General features: G+C 29.3%; 1 protein-coding gene across 3 annotated transcripts in view; it reads left to right on the forward strand.

Annotated features, from left to right (window-relative positions):
* The first annotated feature begins 792 nt into the window (after nucleotides 1-792).
* The window catches only part of LOC100164261 (CD109 antigen), a 111,273-nt gene continuing 86,861 nt past the window's right edge, over nucleotides 793-25,204 (forward strand). Inside the window, exon 1 of one of the 3 annotated variants that reach the window (XM_029492854.1) lies at nucleotides 793-1,036. The gene's annotated coding sequence lies outside the window, so the exon portion shown is untranslated. Of the gene's footprint in view, nucleotides 1,037-23,108; nucleotides 23,253-25,204 lie in introns of those variants that run through there. The other 2 variants (XM_029492858.1, XM_029492857.1) reach the window with 2 other exon arrangements.

Below are 25,204 nucleotides of genomic sequence, written 5' to 3' on the forward strand. Positions count from 1 at the left end.
TAAATATATTCGTATTTGTTATTTTTCAACAGGCTATGAAGTATTATAACTTATAACAGTACCTGATAAAATATATTGTTCTATTTAAAAAGACTGTAATTTCGGGGGGGGGCACCCCCAATATACGCCATTGACGATAGTATTCAACAGATAGAACACCCGGGCAGTTGGATTATTGTTCAAAATTTGTATTGAAATAGGTACGATTTTAAATGTGTTTTGTTTTAGATTTCTAAATTGTTTAAACGTACCTATACACTATATATTAAACCGTCCTTCCAAATATCTTAAATCATAGTCTAGGAAAGGAGACGTAAAATGTCAACTATACAAGAAATAAGAAGAAGGGACCCCTCTCCACACTTTAACACTGGTCAAGTTTACATTTAAATTTATTTAATATTTAAACCGTGGGAGATGGAACCTACTATATACCTAGTATTATATTATTATTTAACGGCGAACTAAGACGTGTCCGAGGACAACTTCGTCATAAGTGCTTATTTTTCAACCATAAATATGTTTATGTCTATTATTAATCGTATATGAACCAGTATATACATAGTATATACCTATATATCGACGATATACCACATTATATACACCTGTTCATGTATATAACACACACACAAACTCGTAGACGAAACGGAACTGGTTTGGATCGAGATCGTCCCCTCCACCCGTGTCTCGATCACTACTATACTACTACTACGCCACCACCTCCATCATCAGCACCACCGCCGTCACGTCCACCTACCTACCTCCCGAAAACACCGAAACCGTATAATGACTAGCGGACGAACCGTGGTCGTAGTACAACCGCAGCACCAAACGGTCTTCCGAAGACGTCGCACGCGCGTTTAGCAGTATACATATTTCCACAACGCGCGTTTCAAGCTAGGTCGTGTTCGTTTTTTCCCGCAGTTCAGCGGTGGATTATTTATCCTTACCTATACTATCACGTCCCTGACGGGTATGCGCTGTTGATAGAGGCGATCGCTACAACCACTAGCCGACCAGCGACGAGAAACTACGAGTAAGTCCATTCATATACGTTTGTTTATTTATTTACACACGCTTTGGAATTTAGATCGAATATTTAGCCAACTAGGTATAGATAGTAGGTAGGTTATAGTCTACCAGTAATGCAAGCGAAACATAAGTATTTTTTCTTAAAAAAATTTGATAAAACGCCCCTTTTTCGAAATTATCTCTGTGTAACATGTATTCAGAAGGTACGCAGGGTTTTTACGACGAGCGGGCGGCGGCAATCGAATCGGTGTCAAAGTCTACGGGAACGCGAAATTCGTCATTTGTAGAGGAGGGCTTATAATATAAAATATATAAATGTCCGTTTCCGTTAGTAGCAGTGCCCCCCCCCCCCCGACTTGTACCCGGTCACTGCTTTCAGCCCCTTGAGAGATTCTGACATAACTCGATTTTTCTTTCTTTCATTTTTTACGACTTCCAACGAGTGGGGAATAGCCGACTTTTCCCTCGACTGGTGAGCCCGGTAAGAATTTTTTTAAAGTTAAAATATATTGCGCTCTGAAATCACGTAGTTTTATAACTCTTAGCATCTAAAAATATTCACCACGACAATTAGATACAGAAATAGTATGAATATATTATGAATTAAAATCTAAACAAACTGCAGTAGCCAGTAGGTACTCGCAACGATTAAATAAACCAAACACAAATAGTCAAAATATTACTTAATGTTTTGTCTAACAAGTTCGTTATTTGTTATAAGTTATATTATCATTAATTATTATAATATAAAACAATATTTTTAGTTATTTATTAATCTGCAAAATAATATTTATAAAAATATTTTAAAAAAAATGATTATTATTTTAATAATATAATACAAAATGTCAACTTGTTTTGTTAATCGAAACGCAAATTGACGAATTATACGTCTAACTTGAAATAACCGATATTAAACGATTTAAACAAAATTATAGATATTTAACATTCCTATCCGCAAACATTTGTATAATTGTATAATTTTGTAATTTATTTAAGAATAAACTTAAACGTAACTGTAAAGACATAATAAAGAAGATATATTGTATGTATTATCCTTATATTGATAATTATAGTTAATTGTACTCGTATATAGGTTCTCGACGACGTTAATATCTATAGCATTAGCGTATTATGGTAGTTATAATTATATTTATGAATAGTTAGGTTGAAATGTTTAATAATATGAATACTACCTACATAAATCATAATCAGTTTTTAACAAATAAATTTTTATCTAACTTAAAAAAATAGTGTTAATTTTACTGTTTGATGGATTGTTCATTTTAATATTTATGAAAGGGAATGGTCACAGTTTTTTGCATGACGATAAGAACTTTTGGTCCATTTATTTTTAAAGGAGTCCTAGTTTATGTGTGAGCTATTTCTATATATGGTTAACACCCGATTATAATTATTATGGCTATTGTTTAAATTCTCATTATTTTTTTTAGATTCTAAACGAAGTAAAGAATTCATTGATTTAACAGTTCTATATTTTTAAACTTTTTATGTCTCGGTTTTTTTCTTTTTTAAAAAGTGGACTTTAGGCTTAATCTGTTTCTTGTAGCAGATTGTATTTAAATTATGCTTTGGACACGTTTTCGTAGAATATAATAAAAAATAACGAAAAATTGTAAGTAAATACATAATGCATTTTACTTTTTAGGTATAAAGAATAAAATATTGAATTTTCATTTGTTTTTTTATTTATATAATTTATTGATATTATAATACCTACTTATTGATTATATAAAAACAGTGACCATTTAATCTATTCTCGTCGGTTATCTGACTTGTAGGCTTCCCATTTAAACCACAATCCCACTCACAGCGTCTCTATACTCTAACGCGTCTAACTGCCTAACACTAACCTAACGTCACCCGATTATCACCATTCATCATCATAATATGATTATCGTGTATTATGTTGTACCATAAAAATCATCACACAATCGTATTAATAACAATAATAATTTGTTTGTCGACACACATCCTCCGAAACAATGAACGACAGTGACAAATTGCACTTCATAATCAAACTCTTGGGACATAAATGGAAGTCGAGTCCGAGTGCGACAAATTCATCTTCGGGCACCTTTTTTAATTAGCGTTTTCTGTTATAGTTCTTCTAGTAGACATTAGATGGATTCTTCGAATATTTAAATTGGCCAATCTATCAAATTAGTCTAATTAGTACTTATTCATCATCATTAATGATTATTTTTACATTTCACAAATTTTGAAAGAAAAATTACGGAAAAGCTACGATATATTTATTAAATTGACGTGTTTAGCAACATTATCGATTTCCTAGATCTACAAAGAAGTATAATAAAGACCCTAATGTAATTTATTGATATTATTATAAGTGTTATATATTTTTCATGTCAGTACCAAGTAGGTATTTATTAGAAAAAAATGTGTTGAATAAAATGTTGCAAAGACATCGCATATATTATTTAGTTATAATAATTGGTTATTATAAAGTAATATCGTATATTAGAATTATTAACTATTAAATTATTACCGCATACCGTAAAATGATGTGGACTGTGGAGTCATCGAATATACGTAAAAATAGCTTCAAAATTACTTAAAATACATTTACTGTGATTGTGTATTGAAAATAATAATATATATAATGGAAAAAAGTTTCAAGCCTTTTCTATTACACATAACTTAACTCATAAAATATATGTATCTTTACCCTAAGTTTTTTTAAATTTCAGTTAAAAGAAACTTATAAGATATCTAGTATTTAATGTTATAGCTTTAGTATGAACATTAAAAGTGTTATACATTTTTTTGTAACAAACGATCAAAATAATTTCAAATTGTATCGATTTCGACGAATTTTGTCAACATTTGAAATTCTAAAGATTATAAAACTAACTGCGACTATTTATTTTAGATATTATTTAATTGTAGTAAAAACATTTATGAAGAACATTGTATTAAATTAACATTTTCATTAACATTTTCGACTTACAATCAAAAATTATGTCATATCAATATATCGTACGACAAAAAAACCAATAAGTTCAAAATTTCAAATATGTATAAATAACACAAAAATAGTTAAAAATTTTTGAAAATTACATCGTATTTTTAAAAAGCTTATATAATATTTGGAGAAAAAAATCAAGTCTAAGTTATTCATTTTTGAATAATAACAAAAAACAAAACCTATTTTGTCAGATTTGTATGCTGTAATTTTTCCTGATTATTATGATATCTTAATATACTAACTCATCAAGTTTGGTATCAGAAACTGAGAAACCACATTATATGTTGAAGATTTAAACATTTCTAATGCTTTTATTGATGACATCACTCGTCTGACCAATAAAAAAAACAGGTATTTTTAGTTTGTACCTTTTTTTACAAACTAAAAAAAAATAACGTAAATATGTTATATTTAGATTTTAGATATTAAAGTAAGTATATTGTTTTTGCCCTGCTTCCACGTTACACTAATTCTATTTTCTAAGTATATTAATTTAATGCAAACCCGTGAATCATGAAGTGGTATTATAAATAATAATGTTTTCGAAGATTGGAAACCAATGTTTGTTTCCGACAATCTGTTTTGGACAATAATTAAATGTAAATAGAACAGCTGGAGACTGGCATTCACCAAAGACTAAAATATTAAGGACCCTTAGGAATTGTATTTACGAAGGAGGTTCGTAAATGCTAGTCTTTTCTGGTTTATAGTCGGATGATCCCCCCAAGCTGTCAGATTAGTCCCACCCTTGTTCTTACTGTTTGCTAACGACGATAAGAGGAATATTATGTAGTCTTAAAGTGTATCTACACTGATTGCTATAAATAAATTTCGTTGGTAAAATGATTATGTTTTTTTATTATTATATAAGAACGTTTTACATTATAATGATAAATTTGAGTTGGAAACTACCTACGTTATTTTCAACAATATTTTGATATTAATATTGTTAAGGACCACTTATTATTATTATTTCAGTAATTCAGTAGGTATGTCAGATTGTAATTAATATTTATACAGTTTGCTCTAATTCATTATTATCAAATCTGTTTGAAATCAATTAACTTTAAAGTTTAACTATAAAATGATATACCTAACTTCACCATATAAATAAATATAATTATTTGCAGCATCATGATGAGGAAAAATCGTAACGTGGACAAGTACTTGTCTATTAAATACACATCATTGGTATTTTTTCGTTTACCTTGTTTCGTTAAGCTATTAATATCGTAGGTACCTACGTCATAAGTTCATCACTCATCGTTACTAATACCATTAGGTATGTACCTATTTATGTAGAATATTGTATGTTTATATAATATACATGTACGCTATTACCGTTTAGATGACCATAAATAGTTTTTTACGATTCAATGATGTATGATACACAAATCACATCCCATGACTGTTGGTGGACACCTGCAATACAAGAACAAACATTCATACAAAAATTCAAATCGACAAAAAAAAACAAATATACTCACAATAGTGTTCTTGAATTTATTAGAGGTTTTTTTTCAGTCTATACACCTACCTACATATTCTTTATCTAAGATGTTTGTAATTTGAATTTCGACACAGTACAATAAGATAGTGCGCCTACTTATTTGTATTTGTATTTTTTTTTTAATTTCCTTACAAACGTGCAGTTTAATAATAGGCAGGCACTACGTACCGTCAACTTGTTTTGGTTCGGCATAACATTATAATATTGTTGTATAACCTTCAAGCTCAATTTATCTAGGCGTGTATCTAGGCGGCAAGGCTGGACAACCTTTTTTTTATCAAATAAAGAAAAAATTATAATATACCTATAGTTTCAACAATTATATTATAAAGAGTATATTATGTTGGCCAAATTTATATACTTAAAAATTATAAAACTACGAAACCTGCTCATTCCGAATGGTCCCAACATTTTTTATTTTTGTGGATCAATAACTAAATGGTGTTTGCCATAATGGTAATAATAAAGAAAATTAAGCTTCGAAATTATTTTTAGTAATTGTAAATTTGAAAATAAATGACTTTTTTATGATTTAAAAAGTTCTTTTTAATAATATTTCTCTTAGTCGTAATTGTTATTTTTTATATTTGATTGTATACAGACGCAATTTGAATAATGATTTGTACTGAAATGTGCATGGTTTGTATAATTCAATTAGTTGTACGAGTACATTTATAAAGTCTATTATTATTATTATTTGACATAATTTGAAAAAAAAATATCCTAAAATTAAATATCTTTTTTTAATTTAATATAATTATATTTAATGCAGCGTGAATAATTGACGTATTTTAAACTAAACAATATATCTAATAAGAAAAAGTTACTTTAACTCAGCTTCTTTTTTAATCTAACCCACCACTTGAAACACAATACAATTCTTTGCTCTTATGAACATTCATAATTTAGTTCACTAGTTTGCCTTTATTATTAAGGTGCGTGTTCAAATATTAAATAATTGAAATAAAATCATTTTTTTAAATTGATAGGCTGTATTTATTCCGACAGTTTAGTTACATAGTGTAGTTTATTACTATCTGTATAGTTAATTGTGTACAGACTGCAGATTACAAATAAAATAGATTATTAGACAGAAATGTTTGATGTTCGTGACTTACAAGAACGATGGATTTGTCGGATCGGTATAATCGATAGGCGTGTGTACTACTCTATATCTACGTCTAATATAGTAATGATATATAATATATTGTACACTATAATAGTCAGATAACTCTATTCGACGATACGGATGAGAGGCATCGTAATTCGAGCCCTTTAAACGGAAATCGTGCGACTGTTTCACAGCCCTTTATAATATACAGACACACACCCTTTAGTATATTATGCCGTCGCCTGTGACACTATCATAACAGCGTATAACACATATACATATGCCATATGGCAGCTCTTCGGCGAGGTTTTATTTTTATAGCACTCCAAAAAAACAAAAATGTTATGTTTGAATGTTTCTGTTGGTAATTTTTTTTTAGAAAAATCAATGTTACTCCACTTTTGCCGACAAAAACATGCTGCGTATTCTGTTCGTCCTATTCTGAAACCGCAATACTTTTTAGTCCTCGGATGTTTCGTTATTCAGTTACGCAATTTATAATTTAGCAAAATGTGAACTTTGACAAGCAGAATTGGACGTTTTTTCCGACCAAAGTATTATTTCGAAATTGCGGGTACAGCATGTTACACTATGGCTTATCTAGGTAGTCGTTTTATTTGTCAGTGGGTGCAAGCTGATGGTTATTTTTTCGTGGCCAAAATAATAATCGTTATAATATTATGAGTTCTTGGTACGCCACCTACATAGGTTCAAAAACTGGTCCATGTCGCTTGCAATGTATTATATTATTTATATTTCTCCTTATAGGCTCCCTCATTACGTGCCTATTTATTTTATCATATTTGTTTATGTTTCTTTCCTCCCGATCTACAAACGACTTGTATTATTATTACTATTATTATTTTGTTTCGTTTCGCCGTGACAATGACAATAAACGTTTTTTTTTATTCATACTCGCGTACGCTCGGCCTTGGCCCCAAAACGTCCGCTTGTATTCGTACCCGTACGCAGCGCGCCGCTACCGCCGCCGCCCACGATGACTCACGCTGACGGTCGGCTGCACCCGTCGCCGTTGTGTAGCCGTCGGACGCGCGGACCCGCACGGATTTTCGCCCGCCTCCTCCCGTCAACCGCGCCCGAAGCGTCACTTATGCGATGAGGATTTTCGCGTCAAGTGCGTAATTGCTTCGGCGTAGTCGTCGTCGTCCAGGCACACTGACAGGCAGAGACCCGGGAGTGTCTTTTAAATCACCGAGCAGAAAAATCCACCAGCTTCCAGCAACCACCCCCTTATGTAAAAAAAAAAAAAAATGTTTTTACATAATGTCACGAAAAATATAACATGGATATACATGGATAAGTCTTTGGTTGATGAGGGACGGGGATAGTACTTAGCTAGTTCAAAACGTCAGTGACGGGTACTGACTGCAGACCCTTAACAGTTCGATACATGTTCCTCCACAGTTCACATCTCTCACGATCGCTACTTTTTTTATCGTCTCTAAGAAGAGTTGACGTCACGTGTAAATACATAGATATTTTTTTAGTAAAAAATAACAATGAAACGATTGCAGGTGGAAAATTAAGTTAAATGGGACCTATGTTATCCATAATATGTGGAATGTCTACTATGGGTACCTCACAAGTCACAATATATTAGAAGTGATCACGTTTTTACAACAGTTTGAATGTCACAATTCGACGTAAAATTAACGAGGTATTTTTCAAATATGACAATGAACATATTATTGATTTTCACTCAATTAAAAGTTATAAGTTTTTTTTTTATCAATTTAATTAAATAACACAATAAGTAACAACAAAATATCTCACGTATTTATCTGTTATTTTTATAATAAATTGGGGATTATCACAAAAATATTTGTCACTGTTTATCAACGATTGTTGGTATATCTATGTTATAGTCTATATAATATTATATAGTTTGTAATAAAATATAATGAAGTAATTATTTATATAATAATACCTATAAATAATATAACTTATAATAGCTATAACGGGAAGAAATGTACACCTTTTGTTTTAAAAAACATTCGTGTTATCTACTTACTTTTAATCGATTATAACATAAAACTCAAGCGTGACCTTTGACAACAACGCAACTTTGATTTATCTAAATAATATTATAATATTATGCTAAAAATAGGTTCGTATTTTTTTAATTTGAGAGTAACCATCGTTACGATAATTTAGACTGTTATCGATTACATAGCATATGGAAAATACTTATAAAAATTAATTAATTATGTACCTTATCAGGCTAGTAGGCTACACACATTATTATCACTTGAATATACAAACAATTATAATACTGCAAACCTTATATTATGTATAAATTGTATGTAATTTTTAACTTATGATTTGTATTATAGTTGTAAGTAATGAATTCACACACGCCATTTATTTCTTAGAACTAATGTGTAATTTTCTTATTTCGTTCAACAATAATACCTATTAAAAGTTATTTGCGGTTAACAGTCTATACAGAGTAAACTTATAACAGATAGTTAAGTAAATTTTTAATAAATTAAAATATTGGTTAACCAAAAACTGGTCACTGGGTACAGAAAGTTTTTTTTATAAAACTCCGTAACGGTTGATTTTTCAAATTTTTTTCAAGCATCACTATTATATTCAAATATGATATTTTACTTCATGACGCCAGATATTACTTTTTCACTCCAAATTAATTCTATCTCGTTCGTTGGTATATTATAAACCTAAATCATGAAAACCATACGCTTCTGTATACTATGGAATAGTAAGATACCTATATACATATATTATAATACAAACTGGATAGATTCTACGTGATTTCGATACACGACCGTAATTGCTTCGTTAGTTCATACATTCATCGTTTCCCAGCTTCTGTGTATAAAGGTACGACCCTCCTATTAGTCATACCTCGTATTAAAATATTGTTTAATAATATACAGTGCACGTCCCCTCGTGTATTATAAAACAATTTTAATACCGTGTAATGCGCATTACAATATATTGACAAATTTAATTTGAAAAAGGAGAAAGTTGGTAACCATACTGCTGTACAGTAGGTGTCGAGTGTACCTCGTTATTCAGTAATGTATAACTGTATAATGCAAGTGTTAATTGTTTAAAATTTTAAAATTCAATGATTACATGCAAAAATTGATTCTGAGCGAAGACGGTCTGTCAGCCTACATTACTGCCTAAGTATATTTTTATTTTATGATATATTTATATTCCTATTTTAATGATTTATTTTATCATTGGTAATACGGTTGGTTGAATTAATTTTTTCTCAAAACATTACATTTATTATTGTAATTAACTTTTAAGCGCTTTTAAGTCTATATCGTATTATTATACGAGATTGGTATGTGGTAAAAATAGGCCATACCTCATAATTAATCTAAATACATATTTTGAAAATTTCATTGTATAGGTGTGTAAAATATAATAGTATATACGTTAAAAGTTTCAAGTTCCATCAAATAATATTTTTAAATTACAACCAAGTAGCCAAAATTGAATTCTTCGTTTAAATATCTAATTTTGACAAATTAGGAACTTCAAATGTCTATATAAAAAAATGTTGCTTATATATTTTTATAGTTTCTTTGGTTCCAGAAATTACTACTTATGAGAAACCGTGTATTAAGTTTTCAAAATGTAGCAATAAATAAATGACATGATATTTTATCGACATTTTAACTTCAAAATAGATATAACAACAACTTATAAGGAACTTTGTTCTATGTTTTCAAGATTTTTGATCAACTCAAATATTTTTTGTCGACGTTAATATAATGAAAACCAAAAAAACAAATAAAAAAAATTTTAAATGTATTATATGTAATATAGCTCAAAAACAGTCAAAATATTTTGAATATTATACCATGTTATTCATTTTTAATTAAAACAGTATGAGAAAATTGATTTACTTAGTCAAAAACTGATGTTGCGTGAAAATTACCGTGTTTTCCCCAATTATTCATGAAATTTTCAGGAATTTTTTTACTGTGGACCTCATAAAATGGGTACGAACTAGATTCACTTTTCTACCAGAAAATATGGCTGAAGATTAAAGTCAAAGCATTTTATCTATAATAATTAAAAAGTGTCTCTAGACAAAAAAAACCATATCATCACTCCGGTCCGAATCTAAAATACTAGAAATTATTTATATTACTTATATTTGGATAACATTTATTTGATTTCCTATTATAATGGATAATAATTATGGTCTTCATCAAAATGAAAACATTGACTGTAACAAACGTTTATAAAATGTATATATTTTTTTAACGATTTTCTTCAATTGAAATAAAGAAAACATTGGGTTGTAAAGTGGTTCATAAAAGTAAAACGAGCCTTTCTATTTAGCTTTGTCATGTCGCAGAAGTAACTTAATGTTTACGCTGTAATGTGGTAAAAAATAACACGCAAGTTCTAAAAGAAATAAGTATTTTATTTTTAACTACCAACTCATAAATATCTAACCTTGGCACTTTGGCTGTAACTAAATACAATACTCGTTCTATAAGTTATAACCATCAACTCAAACATAATAATTTCGAAAAAAAAAAATTCTAGACATGTTACCTATCATTTGTGCGTTTTATGTTTATGTCTAAGTAAATAGGTACTATTAAAAATGGACATACTGTGTCCTATCTTATTAGGAAAAAATTAAATTATTTTGTTCACTAAAATTACATGCTGATTTGAATAGACAATAATAGAGTTAGAAAATAGTGATATTAAACTTTTAATATTTGGAAGGATTATAATATTGACCCTGATTTACTAATTTCTAACATAAGACTCAAAAAAACAATTTTGATAAAAAATAAAAATGGACGTATAACTTTTGACTTCTCAGCCATCTTACGACGACAAAAAACGGTGATACGTCCTTGTAGTGCACCGCGCAGGACACTGCGTAGGTAGGTACTCGCACATATAATAATTTAACGACGTAGTAAGTGTTGGTCGTCATGACAGGAAAAGTTTAATATAACAACAATCTACATTAAGTAAGATAAAATAAAAACATACAAAAAATATTTAATACATTTTAAGATAGAATAAGTTAACTATGACTTAGGTAATCTACCTGAGTCTATAGTTGCTATACTTGAAATGTACCTAGTACCTACTTATGTGAGAGACTATGTGGCTGCAGAGACGAATTTCACTATTTACAATGTCCTATAAGTGTCTAAATAAGTCTGATTCTATGGGCTTACATATGCTTTATATGCAGCTGGCTAGTGCGTAGTGATCATATACTTAGGTTTTACTAGAGTATGAACAGAGGTCGTTTGTATACAAAAATAAAGATGCTGGTTATAGCAATTTGTCTTATAATATGTACGTTTCACTATTTTCGCTGTACCGCTCACTACCTATACTACCAAACCCATAATTTGTGTTTACTTAAATATAGGTAACAGTTTTATATTAGGTAATTAAATATATTATTTACTATAATACACATAAGTGCGTAACCTATATACCTATAAATAACGATGCATTTAGATATAGTGAATACTATACTTACTTTGTGTACACATGTAACTAGGAAAGCATGGCAAACTTTGCTCGCCGGTTCAACTGGATCATATATACCATATACAATATATGGGTATACCTAAATATATATTCTTACTCTATAATATAACTGGACTTACATATTTTATACGCAATATATAAATAGGTGTCTATATATAATATATTATACGGTGCGCATGCAGAAAGCGTTGCATATTCAATTTTCTTTTTATTCGTATTGTTCTTTATCATATAGAGATATTACCTACACCACGTAATGACTATCCTCTACCTACGCACGTACGCTAGTGTACTATATATAAGTTATATAACTATAATAAAAGTTTATTTCACTCTTGACGAGTTTGCTTCAAATTTTAATTTCAATACGGTACCTACCTACGTAGAAATCAGATATAATACTATAATACTATAATAATATCATATACAGAGTATACATATAATATAATATATCTATGTAGTAAAATATAGATGTTAGTAGTGGTTTCGTATTTATCGTCTTTATAATTGATTTGTATTGTGCCCACTGTACGCATTTGCATAAAAGTAAAATAGGTAGTATTTTATAAAAGTTTAGGCAACGAAAGACAAACGCGTAAAAATAAATTTGAATAGATAACGAACAAAAAGAAACCGTACATATATAATATATATTACATACTGCACTGTGATGTATATAATTATTAATTGGTCGTTTTGAACTCAGATTTTTAAGCTTAGAAAATTCAAAATAATTTTGTTGAATATAAAACAGCGTTTTTTCTTTCTTTATTTAAATTGTTTTCACCGTCCGAAATGTCGCCCAGCAACGATGATATCCCGTGGTGCGCCCCACAATCTTGTTATCATTATAATATGTATGTATAATTAAATTATTATACACGTGTACGACCCTCTCTCGGGGATCGTCGTAAAAAGAATAAGCGATTGCAATTTAAAAACAATAGGAGGTCATCACGCGCGTGTACCTACGTGTATCTCGTTTTTTCTCTTTTTTTCATCATTACCCATAATAATAACGCATTATAAATTGTAATGGTAATATTGCCGTCTGTACGTCTACCAATGCAGTGCACCTATAATAATATCATAATATTAAGCTATTATTGTTGTGGATAGAACTGGTTATTCATTTCCACAACTCCATTGTATATAGTATATACATCGCGAAACGATATTGTACGAGGAAAAGAGCGTGCCACACGCGCGCACACACACACACACACGAACGCACACAGACACGCGAACACACACACACACGTGCCCTAGGATAAAATGCAAATACCGTACGAAAGGTGAATGCGCTAGTGACCAGTCACCGTGCACAGACTCGCGCAATGGCGGTCACGCGCTGTTTGCGTTTTGTGCTCTTCGTACTTGCGAGGACCATCGCCGGCGCGGCAACACAAGCAGGCGAACGCGCATCGAACAAACCGACAACAGGAACCGGACCTCTTGGACAACGGTGACCGACGTAGTTTTACTGCTCCGATGTGTATCGAGATGTATAATATATTTGCATAAAACAGTTTTTTAAATTCTGAGCGGAGCGAGCAACCTAGTGGTTTTACAATGGTGTTTATTTTAATTTTATTTTTTTTATCCTGTATTATACAAAATTTCTACCAGAAGGAGCTAGTGCTTCAATTGCAACATAATATTGTTTTATATATGTAATATTGAATTTTTTAATGGTAGTGAAATCCATTTCTGTTACTAGTTTTGGGTACATTATCCTACACGGTTCATTATTCTATGATCCATATTTTCGGAATTCAATTCTGCTCCCGAATATTATAATCTATAGATATTCATGTTTTTCTAATTTCTTTATAGTATATTTAAGTTGTATCCGTTTAAATAATGAGTTTTACTTTAAAATAGAACTTTGATTTCCTACTAATAATCCACACATTACTTGATTAATAATGAATATTAATAATTTTACGAAAGTTTACTACGGTAATAAGTGCTTATTGCTTATCGCTTATTAGTTTATTATTATATTATATAAGTTAAAGTTAAACGAAATTTCAATATAATAAATGTCCAAATATTATATCTATTAGAGTTAATAAAACCCATAAGACTCAATTTAATTTTTTTACAGAATTTTAGGTGTATATATCGAACCTAGTAAACAACAAAATACTATAAATAGTTAATGTTTGAAAATTATAATATAAATATATAAGTTAATTAAACTGTATTCAATATTTGTTTAAACATTAAATAAAGTTTAGTTATTTAATTTAATCAATCTTTAATATTTGATGTTTAATTTTAAATAATTGTTGAACTTATATAATATTTAAATATGAGGAATTCATTTAATCGTCACCATCACTTCCGTAAATTATGTGTTTAAATTAAATATTTATAATGTTGAAAACGATTTAAAAATATGTATTCAATCACTTCGATGTGAAAAATGATATTGTGTATTCTGGGGATTTGTTTTCATAGGGTTGGGAGTTTTTCCAAGGTTCTTTTACGGGAAATTTTATTCTGTGATTAATTTTAAGTATCACGTTAAAATAAATAAAAACACTACATATAAATACAATTGTATTGAAATTCCTACACTTAGTACCTATCTGAAATATAGTCACACTCATATCAAAAATACTGTATAGATTAATAATATTGTTATTGTAGATACTTACTAGGTCAAATCAACATAATGTATTTTTCATTATGTACAATTTAATAATTAATAACTAATAATGGTCATGAAAACTCAAAACGACATTACAATCGAACTATAATAAATAGTATAATGATAAATAATAAATCGAAACATACTCGGTAAATTGTAATATTACTTTTTACATACGCAGAATGCTAACGTAATAACTAATATATGTTTCGATCGTATTATTTCTTATAATACACAGTGCTTTGGGGGAGAGAAAACTGCTACGTCTTATAACGGAAAAGAGATTTCAGAGAAAAAGTCTCGTAGCTATAGCTAATAATTCTCGGATACCACGCTACAGTTTCCTGGTATTCGCGGTTGAGTACTACACTACTACCTAAATTTCATAATAATAATATAATATAAAATAGTGTACACGTCATGACGACAAATAGGAATGACGGGTGGCGTGGAATTGCGGCTGGCTAATACACTACACAACTACGGTAGGTATTTGTGGGTACATTTATATATATATATATTATATAAATTATGTATAATCAATGCTATTACTATGGCCCGGAAGTTCATGCATTTGCATATTTCGAGGTTTTATTTATTTATACCTATATGCATATTTTTCAAATCTTTTGTTGTTTACTGCATATTTATTAATTATCATAGTATAGGTACATATTATTATGTGATTGTCAAAATAAATTACGTTAAATTACTTTTAATGGGCATGACAAAAAAAATATTGTATATAATATGTATTATACAAATAGAAAATAATCAAATAATACATTTTATGTAGGAAGAAGAAATAACAATGGATTACCTACCAGAAGATTACTCAAGTTATGATTTAATATATTTTAAATACGTACCACTTCTTCGGTTACGTGGAGTGGAGCTTTCGGTGTACAAAAATGTGGTGGCACATTACCTGATTACTGGTGTTCTTTAAATTTGAAAATTTATCAACATTTTTGATTGTTAATTGTTGTTTGAGATATAAATGTATACTTACACAAACTTAAGGGTATATTTTAGTGCATAGGGTATTTCAGTGTTTTTAATCGCAGAAATGCATGCGTATTTCGGTAGTTTTTACTTCTTAGTGCGTTTATTATACTTCGACATCGTACCTCGTAGTAGGTACCTATAGTAGATAGAATTAATTATACATTTTTTTTTTTTTTCAAATAGTACATTAGATATTATATTATGTATTTATAATTAAAGCTTGGAGTGGGGTAAGGGTTTAAGAAGGTGAAGTTTTAAAATTGAGAGCTTTACAATTATTTTTTAAGTGGGGACCGAAAGTAAGACATTTGTGAAGTATTAAACTCAAATATTTAGTGGAAGATGGAATCTACTAAGGAAAAATAATTATTTACGTTATTTACGTTTACATAACCTAATAAAAATCACAATATTTTTTATATTATTTAGACTATAAGACTATACAAAACAAAAAGATAAACTTAATATTATTAATTATGTATCTAATTATGATATACATTTATTATATTGAAATTTCGTTTAACTTTAACTTATATAATATAGTAATAAACTAGTATATACATAAGCGATAAGCAATAAGCACTTATTACCGTAGTAAACTTTCGTAAAATTATTAATATTCATTATCAATCAAGTAATGTGTGGATTATTAGTAGGAAATCAAAGTTCTATTTTAAAGTAAAACTCATTATTTAAACGGATACAACTTAAATATACTATAAAGAAATTAGAAAAAAATGAATATCTATAGATTATAATATTCCGGAGCAGAATTGAATTCCGAAAATATGGATCATAGAATAATGAACCGTGTAGGATAATGTACCCAAAACTAGTAACAGAAATGGATTTCACTACCATTAAAAAAAATAGTACACCTGAACAAAACACAAAATTTGACCGGCAAGAAACTAACTCTTATGTTTAAAATAAAAATATAATCTTGCGTTGTATAATGTATGTTTATAATGTTTGGCCCATTTACAAACGAACCGGAAAATTGGTTTGAAAATCGTAGAGTGGACAAAGGAAATAAAAACACTTGCAGAGAACTCTGGCGGCCAGTGGCGAGCTGGTATCCGGCCATCCAGGGAAGTCGACCGTACCATAATAACAGGTGGCGACCAGCACGACCGTTTCGCAGCACTTTTTGCTGTGCAAGCACGCGCCGCCAAACCTCTGTCCGTCCGGCGCGCAAAAGCCGTTCGACCGGAAATCCCCATTGAAATCGTATTCGGCAAACCGCACGAATTCGCGTCACAATATTATAATACGCAGCATATAAAGTAGACTGTTGTGTGCTAATGTGTGTGCTATTGACGTGAGCTACCGACGGCCATGATTGATAAAATATATTTTCCTACACGTTCTGAGTACCTATGTTATTTACACTATACCTATAGGTACCTACTAAGCTAAATGAAGATAATTTCCACATTTTAAAACACCATTGAAAATGTTTTTTGATATTATTAATATTAAATGAGTATAAATTATAATTGTTTTCTACAGGATTATGGTATAAATAAATGTGGTAGGTATAAAAAAATATCAATGACATATTTTCTACATAAACTTATCTCTTTATTTTATAATTTTGCACCATTTATATTATAATATTATCACATATTATTGTGCAATTAAATTCAATACAATCATTATATACATGCATGCAGAACTATCAAAATAGCATGAAATTATAGGTAAAGTGGATAGAGTATAGGATAGTTTTTTCACATTAACTGATGGAAAAAATTATAAATATTAATAATATATTTTTTCTTATTATTTAATGAATAACATATAATATGTATATACAATCATAAGGTAAAATACACAGCGTCTCTGTTAAAGATGATAATTTTTTCATTAAATTAAAAACAATAAATTATTACTTTAATGAATGGTCAAAATGAATGGCAAAATATACTATGGTAAACATTAAAAAAAAACATAATCCACTTAAGGAAATATATATATAGCATATACGCATTGCATACAATAGGAAACAAAGACAATGCACACAACTTTCAACTTTGTGAAGTTGTTCAGCAACGCGTACACACTTTTTAATTTGAAATAGCATTGTGGTTCTGTAGTTTAATAGTTAGGTTAGACATACAGACAATACGTTTTGTGTTGTTTTACTAGTTTCAGAAATAATCGATCTGGTGAGAAATGTGCCTAGGTACATGATTTGTCATATGCTTATAACGCATGTTTAAAAATACAATGCCTTTATAGAATTTGTCCTGTGTATAAAAATATAAATAAATAGAGTTTATAATATTATCTCGGAAATAGTTACCGACTTACCGTATTCACTGGTGTAGTTGATAGTTCTAGTAATGATTTATTTTAGTATTTAAATGTTTATTTTTTTTTTGTAACATGTAATATATAATATTATTATATTGTATATAGATGATATTATAGTATTAAATTGAAGTATAGGTATACATAGTACATTGATGTATTATATTAAAATACTGACATCAGAGCGGATTAACCTCCTTCTGTTTGGTCAAAGTGAGCTTTAGTAGGGCGTACGCTTGAGTGTTGGGCACCCGACACGTTTTAAGCACAACAATTAATTAACGGTTTTTATTTCATTATTCTTTCCCACCAGCCCCACTTCCCCTCCTAACGAAATACGATAAACGGTTATATATGACATGGAATGACTAAGGAATATTTTGTCCACCATTTCTGTCCACTTCTCGTACGTTTTTGGTAATCAGTACGATACAATATTTATACATTTAACGTGAGTGTGTCGTGTGTGGGCAAAGGCGGCCTCCACAACGCCAAGCTTGTCTACGCGTTGCACAATAGACGCTGCGTGGGCAGTCGGTCGCGTTGTTGTCGCCGTGTCCGTCTCAACGATGACTGGACGATCGGCGGTTCTCTTTGTGACTTATTATTTTACTATTTTTCATATTTTTTTTAACATTATTTTTATAATTCCATTCATTCCGGTGGCCACCATACCACAGACACACGGTCACGATCACAATATTATAACGTTTCCTGAACAGCGCCCCACACGAGACGATGAATATAATAATATACACGTCCAGGGTGGTGGGGCAGCCGGAGGGCACTGTAGTAGAACAAACAAATAAAAAATACTTTTGTAAAAGTGTTGGTGGAGTATGCGCTCGATAAATTTCAATAAAAATAATAATAATAATTTTTTAAGACCATTATTCAAATACTTTTATCTCTCGGAAATATATTTTACTGTTTGAGTAATGAGTGGGTAAAGATACTTTGAAACGTTTGAAAAAAAATAGCGTTCTTTATATTTTTACGTTACGGCGTGAATGATACGACTGCATTTGGGCATGGCTGTTGTATACGTATATTGTACGATCTACCTAAAAGTAGTGCATCGGTGATGTGTTTAGTGAACACTAAAAGACAACGGATTGTAATAAAAAAGTCGATATTTAAACAAAAATAATCTAACATAAAATACGCAATAAATAAATAAATAAATAAATAAATAAATACCGTCATATTAGAGTGACCCAACGGGTAACGAGTCCAGAGTTATGTTCGCATTTTTTTTGATTGAGAACCAAAAAATAAATAAGTTTTTAAACATTACATAAAATAAAGTAATCCCTTGTATTACCTAAGATTAAATAATCATTCTGTAAATCCAGGTTATAGTAGGATTAATCCAGGTTATAGTAGGATTAATGTGTATAGAGAGCATTAGTAATATAATATACATTGTTAGTGTTATGTTATTTTTTTATTATTGCGTCGGTTGAATTTAAAGATAGGAATTCCACCTCCGCTGATCTTTGGACCTACGATTTTTGACGATGCACCGTCATCGTCATCACTGTGTTCAATAATAACAACATATATGTACGCGTGACCTGCAGTAGACTGGTTCTGCTGCTGCCCACGACCGAATTGTCAAACAAACGTGTTTCGTCTATACGTGTATGATACAATGATATTATAACCATGTACGTCTGGGAAAATGATGTATACAAAATCTAAAAAAAATCATTAACATCTAAACAATAATGCTTCAATTAAATGCATTTAAAATAAGAAAATGCTGCTATAGAAATTACATTAAATGTGAAAACAATGGGAAAAACTAGTGAATTATTATTTTTTTCTTATCACAATTTAAAATTTAACTATTCACATCATTATGTAAATATAATAAAAATAAATGGATCAAAATGTATAGTTGGATTTTTACAAACAATTGAATCGTTGTTTAAAATTACAACATTCCAAATACTAATATTTTATTGTATAGGTATGATTTGAATTTAGAATTAATAACAATTAATTGAAATGCTTTAAAAAATTACCAATAACAAATACCTTAATTTTAATTAAAATAGAGTAAAATTACAAATAAAAATTTTATTTATCTGATAGATCATGTTTATGTGTGTAATATTTGTGTTAAAAAGCAATGCTCTGCATTACATCATAGTAGAAAATTTCAAATTCGGTAATTTTCTAACCAGAATATTATTTTTTAATAGCGCTAATTATACTACGGGGACGCGTCGCGCATTGATCGTTACTCGACCAACCAACCATGGTAATATAATATCATAATTAGATTGTTGCACATTTCTGTACGCTGTTAAAGTTGAATACATATTACTTGTAATTTAAAAAAAAAACAATACTCGTACGTTGACCCTTAATAATTAATTTTCGATTTCCATAACTCTGACAAGAAACTTGTTGTGTAGTAATTATTATTATGTTAGAAACTTTGTGTTTCCTACGTGCGTTATATTTAAGATTCTGAACAGAGCTTGGGAAGTTCTGAGTGTTTTTTGCGTACATTTTTGGAGTTTTTGAAATTTGCTTCAATCATTAACTTTGAGGGTGTTCTTTAGTAGCAGATTGAATTTAGTTGGACTTACGGTGCATCAAAGTTAATAAACTCCTAGTACTTTTCTTAATAATAGGGAAAAACAAAAAAAAATCGGTATAAACGACTTTGTTTTTATGTTATAATGAAGAAAGAATTACCGTGCATACTGTAGGTACCTACTGCTGTAAAGACTTAAAGTTTTCACTAAATATTATAATTACAATTGTTTAGGCATAATATTACTATTTTGGCTTTTAAAGCGTTTGAAGTTTAAATGTTGACAAATTAGATAAAGTACCTAGTACGTAAAAATGATTTTTGCGATTTTTCCTTCAACGTTATTTTTTTGTGATTCAAAAAATATTACATTCTGATCTTACTTATATCATGTTCTATACATGGTAAAGTGATTTATATTATATTTTAAATTAATATTTATATTAACTTGAAGCTATAACTACTACGATCCATTCTATTTTGGTATACATACTACCTACCTAGTACCTACTTACTGAATTTTTGTTTTGCAAACTTATTGAATTAAGAAATTACTAATAAATAATAATAATATAAAATAAATTATCCTTTGAAATATTATGTCGATAAGTGATAACATTACGTTTCCTTTGCTCAGAATCGTTTTTACGTATACAATTATTTATCTCTGAATTTAAAACTAACACTTGTATTACAGTGACCCACTCAATGACGAAGTTAACCACTTATTTTAAGCGATGACATTTTTCTTTTTCTTCAATCGCATAATATTTTTTTTTAATCCATATTATAACAAAATAAAAAGAACGCTCAAAGTTTTCTCGATTTCAGTCTTTATAATATACCTACCTACCTTCCTACCTACCTACCTACCTACCTACTTCAAACAGTACTTTTTGTTTGTTTTTTAAGTTTGTCTGATTTTTTTTGTCAAAAGTATACCTACCAAATGGCAAATATTATTTTAATAATGAATTAATGTTTTCGTAAACACTAGAATTAATTTATGTATTTAAAATTTAAAGTGTCTGGTTGAATTTTTAACGATATTGTTACCTGATACTGTTTATACTTTTACATTGTAAGTATTGCAATGAAACACGAACTCTCAAATTTGTCTTTATAAATCCGCGTACAAATTATTTAAAAGCACGACACCATTAAATACAGACATTAATAATACATTGCAAATACATGGATTGTAACAATTAACAATAAGCACATAGGTACCTTATCATCGAGAATCCTAAGCTGTAAATTTTAACGTAAACCGATCTCTGGATATTTTTGTTCCTGAAAACGACCTGTCGCGTTGCATATTATAACAAAAAACATGCATTCCTTAACCCCGGTTAATTTTAAAAGACTGTCCTTGGCTTTCCGCACAATGTGAGATCATTGTTTTGCACGGTGACCATTTATATATTTTTCTACTCAAGTGGCTAGTTGCTTGTGTAACGGAACAAATGAGGTACAATTAGTGATGGTCGCGTCCAATTGGGTCCTTAATGTCGTAATTTGTCTTGAACGGTACCGAGAAAAATAACCAAAGAATTATTACTGTCGTTAATTTCATATCAATTTAACGAGAGTCGCATCCGTTGTATCGTATTATAATATAACTAATAAGTAAGTACACAAGTTAATTACTGGAATAATAGCTATGTAAGTTAGTCATCTTCTGGCCAAATTTTGTAATATTCCAAATTTTTGTTAAACGTTTACATAATAATTTATTACTTTTAAATCACGTACAGATATAGAATTACTCAAAAAATATCAACTTAAATATTTTTATTTTCTTCTTCAATATACTTGATTTTTATTGAATATAAAAATAAGTTATTGTAGACGGAATATTATTGAACTCCTCGTGAAACGCGAATAACTATTTAACTTGGTATGGTGATTGGAAATATATTTTATTACGACTATTACGATTTTTTTTTTTATTTTCACGTGCTATTTGATTTTACAATAAAAAAATCAACTTTATTTATTTCGTAGTCTCCTTTCAATATAATAATAAAAACATTTTGTATTTTTATAAATTAATGATACCCATTTAAATCATATTTTCTTTTATTACACCGTGAAACCGTACAATATTCGTTTAAAATACAATTTGTAAAAGGAAACTTAAAAGTAGGCACTTTTATTAGTTATTGCACAATAAGTAATATTTACGATAAAGTGAAAAATACAACTCAAAAACTGATAGGGGATGTGCATTGTGCGGGTTAAGCGTGTTTGTTTGCTTATTTTAAATGTCATTTTTATTTAAAAACATTTAAGCCCCGCCCTAAAATTCTACTGAATTACGTCCCATAATAATATAGTCCCGTGAACTTCGCGACCAGTTAGCAGCGGTACCAGTTAGCAGCGGTACCCGTTCTGTGATGTGCGATTACAACGGAGGTAAATATGCAAGCGCTCGTCATATTATAATATATATCTCTAACACCTGTTGTATATAAGTGGAAGGTCCAATCGAATGTCTCGCCGATTATAATAAAGGTAACATGATAAATATTTATATATTTTATACCACTTAGCTGAATAACGTTTAAAATTTAAAATTCAGTACTTAAGCCGGGTTCACACTACACCGTGTCGTGTGATTTCGTATTTTTATGTTTATACCAAAATTCAGTATCAATGATATGAATATTGTACTTAGCTATAACATAATATAATTTTATTTTAGTTCTCACTTTTCCGCACTTAAATGTAACCACACGGTCAAAAGTTGAATATATTATTCAACTATGCGGTATCGTTTGGTAACTATGGTATCTGTGATTATTTTACACATAAAATTGATTTAACCATAAATTATAATATTATTTATATAAATATTAAACACATAACTAAATATATGTATATATATATATAAATTATTAAATACTTAGGAGGCTAAGCATGGAGTAGGTATATTAACTTTTGGTTGAAATAAAATAGAGTTAATAGAATTTCTTGTAAAAAAGAGAAGTATTCCTGCATATCATTTTTACCATTTATCAATTAGTGCAACGAAATTATTACTATTGTTTAATAATATTATGTAGATAATAGGTACGTTGCTGGCAGGTGTGTTATACGCCACCTATTTTATGTGCTCGAATTGAAACCCTACGATATACAGGGTGCCTCACTTAGCATGCCCACCCCTTTTTATTCTTCAATAATTCATTAATGAAAAATCTGATTTTTGGAATTATCAAATATACTTTAAGACCATATTATTTTCAAATTGTTGAGATTTTTGTACTACTTATGTTTTAAGTAGTGCCGTTTAAATAGTTACAAACTTTTGTTTTTCAAACAAGAACCCACCTTGTCACCTTTTCTACTGTAAATTATTTAACAGATACATTTTCTGAAAATTATGACGTGTATTACATCGAATTTCGATCGAGCAGTTTTTTAGTTATTCAACATTTTGTGCTAAGAATAATAGGCCCGTGATAATGGGTTTAGAATATATTATGGGGCTTATGATGATTAGAAAATTTTAGTAATTAATATTAATAAACCACGCTCAGTTATCGAATACTAGTCCACGTATTATCATAATATATCATGTTCTCATATTAAATTGATTTAAATAAAATTATGGTTTGATAAACTCATAATTTCATAATCTCCAAACATAAAAAAAAAATATTAAATTACATTATTATTATAAATTATGTCTCGTTGTTTATGTTATTGTTTTAAAATTCTTTATAAATTGGATTCTATTTTGTAGTGAATCTTAAGCACGACCAATTTTAAAAATATTTTTATTAAATGTATTCAATTATTTTTGATCTTTTAGTATCATAATTGTGTCTTATGTATCTATAATTTATTATTTATTGGACGATATGTTATATTTACGATACAGATTACAAAATTATTAAAAGCATATTGATTAGGGATTGTCTGTGGTTGTGTTGTGTAAATTTGTGTAAGATAAAAATGTAGGTCTCCCAAAAGTTTGATTAAATCCACCTCAGGTACAACAGTTAGAAAATAGTGTAGCGTTTTCTTTTTCTTTTTTGTTTCAGAGACGTCTTTAGAATATAAAACATACATAGGTATGCAGAATGTATTAAGAAGTTATACACTGAAATTACATTTAAATACGTCATAACATCGATTTCTAGAAACATTATCCGGTGATAAAATGTTTCTATTATCGGCAAATGCGAATTATGGTGATTTCGTCGTAGTTGTAGTTAACACTTTCACATAATATACTTCCTTTGGTATATATTTTTAAGAGTTAATATATTTTTTTATATATAAATAATTAAACATTACGATAATGCGCATTTATCGACTTTCTCACTTTTAATTGATTTGATAATTCATTAAAATATTTTGGGAATATATTTGGAATATATCTAAACATTGATAGGTAGGTAAATTAATTATTTACGATTTTGAAATATGGCTGATACAATACTTCTGTAGGTTTACTA

This window comes from Acyrthosiphon pisum, chromosome X, assembly GCF_005508785.2.
Source record: "Acyrthosiphon pisum isolate AL4f chromosome X, pea_aphid_22Mar2018_4r6ur, whole genome shotgun sequence".
In the NCBI taxonomy this organism is placed as follows: Eukaryota; Metazoa; Arthropoda; class Insecta; order Hemiptera; family Aphididae; genus Acyrthosiphon; species Acyrthosiphon pisum.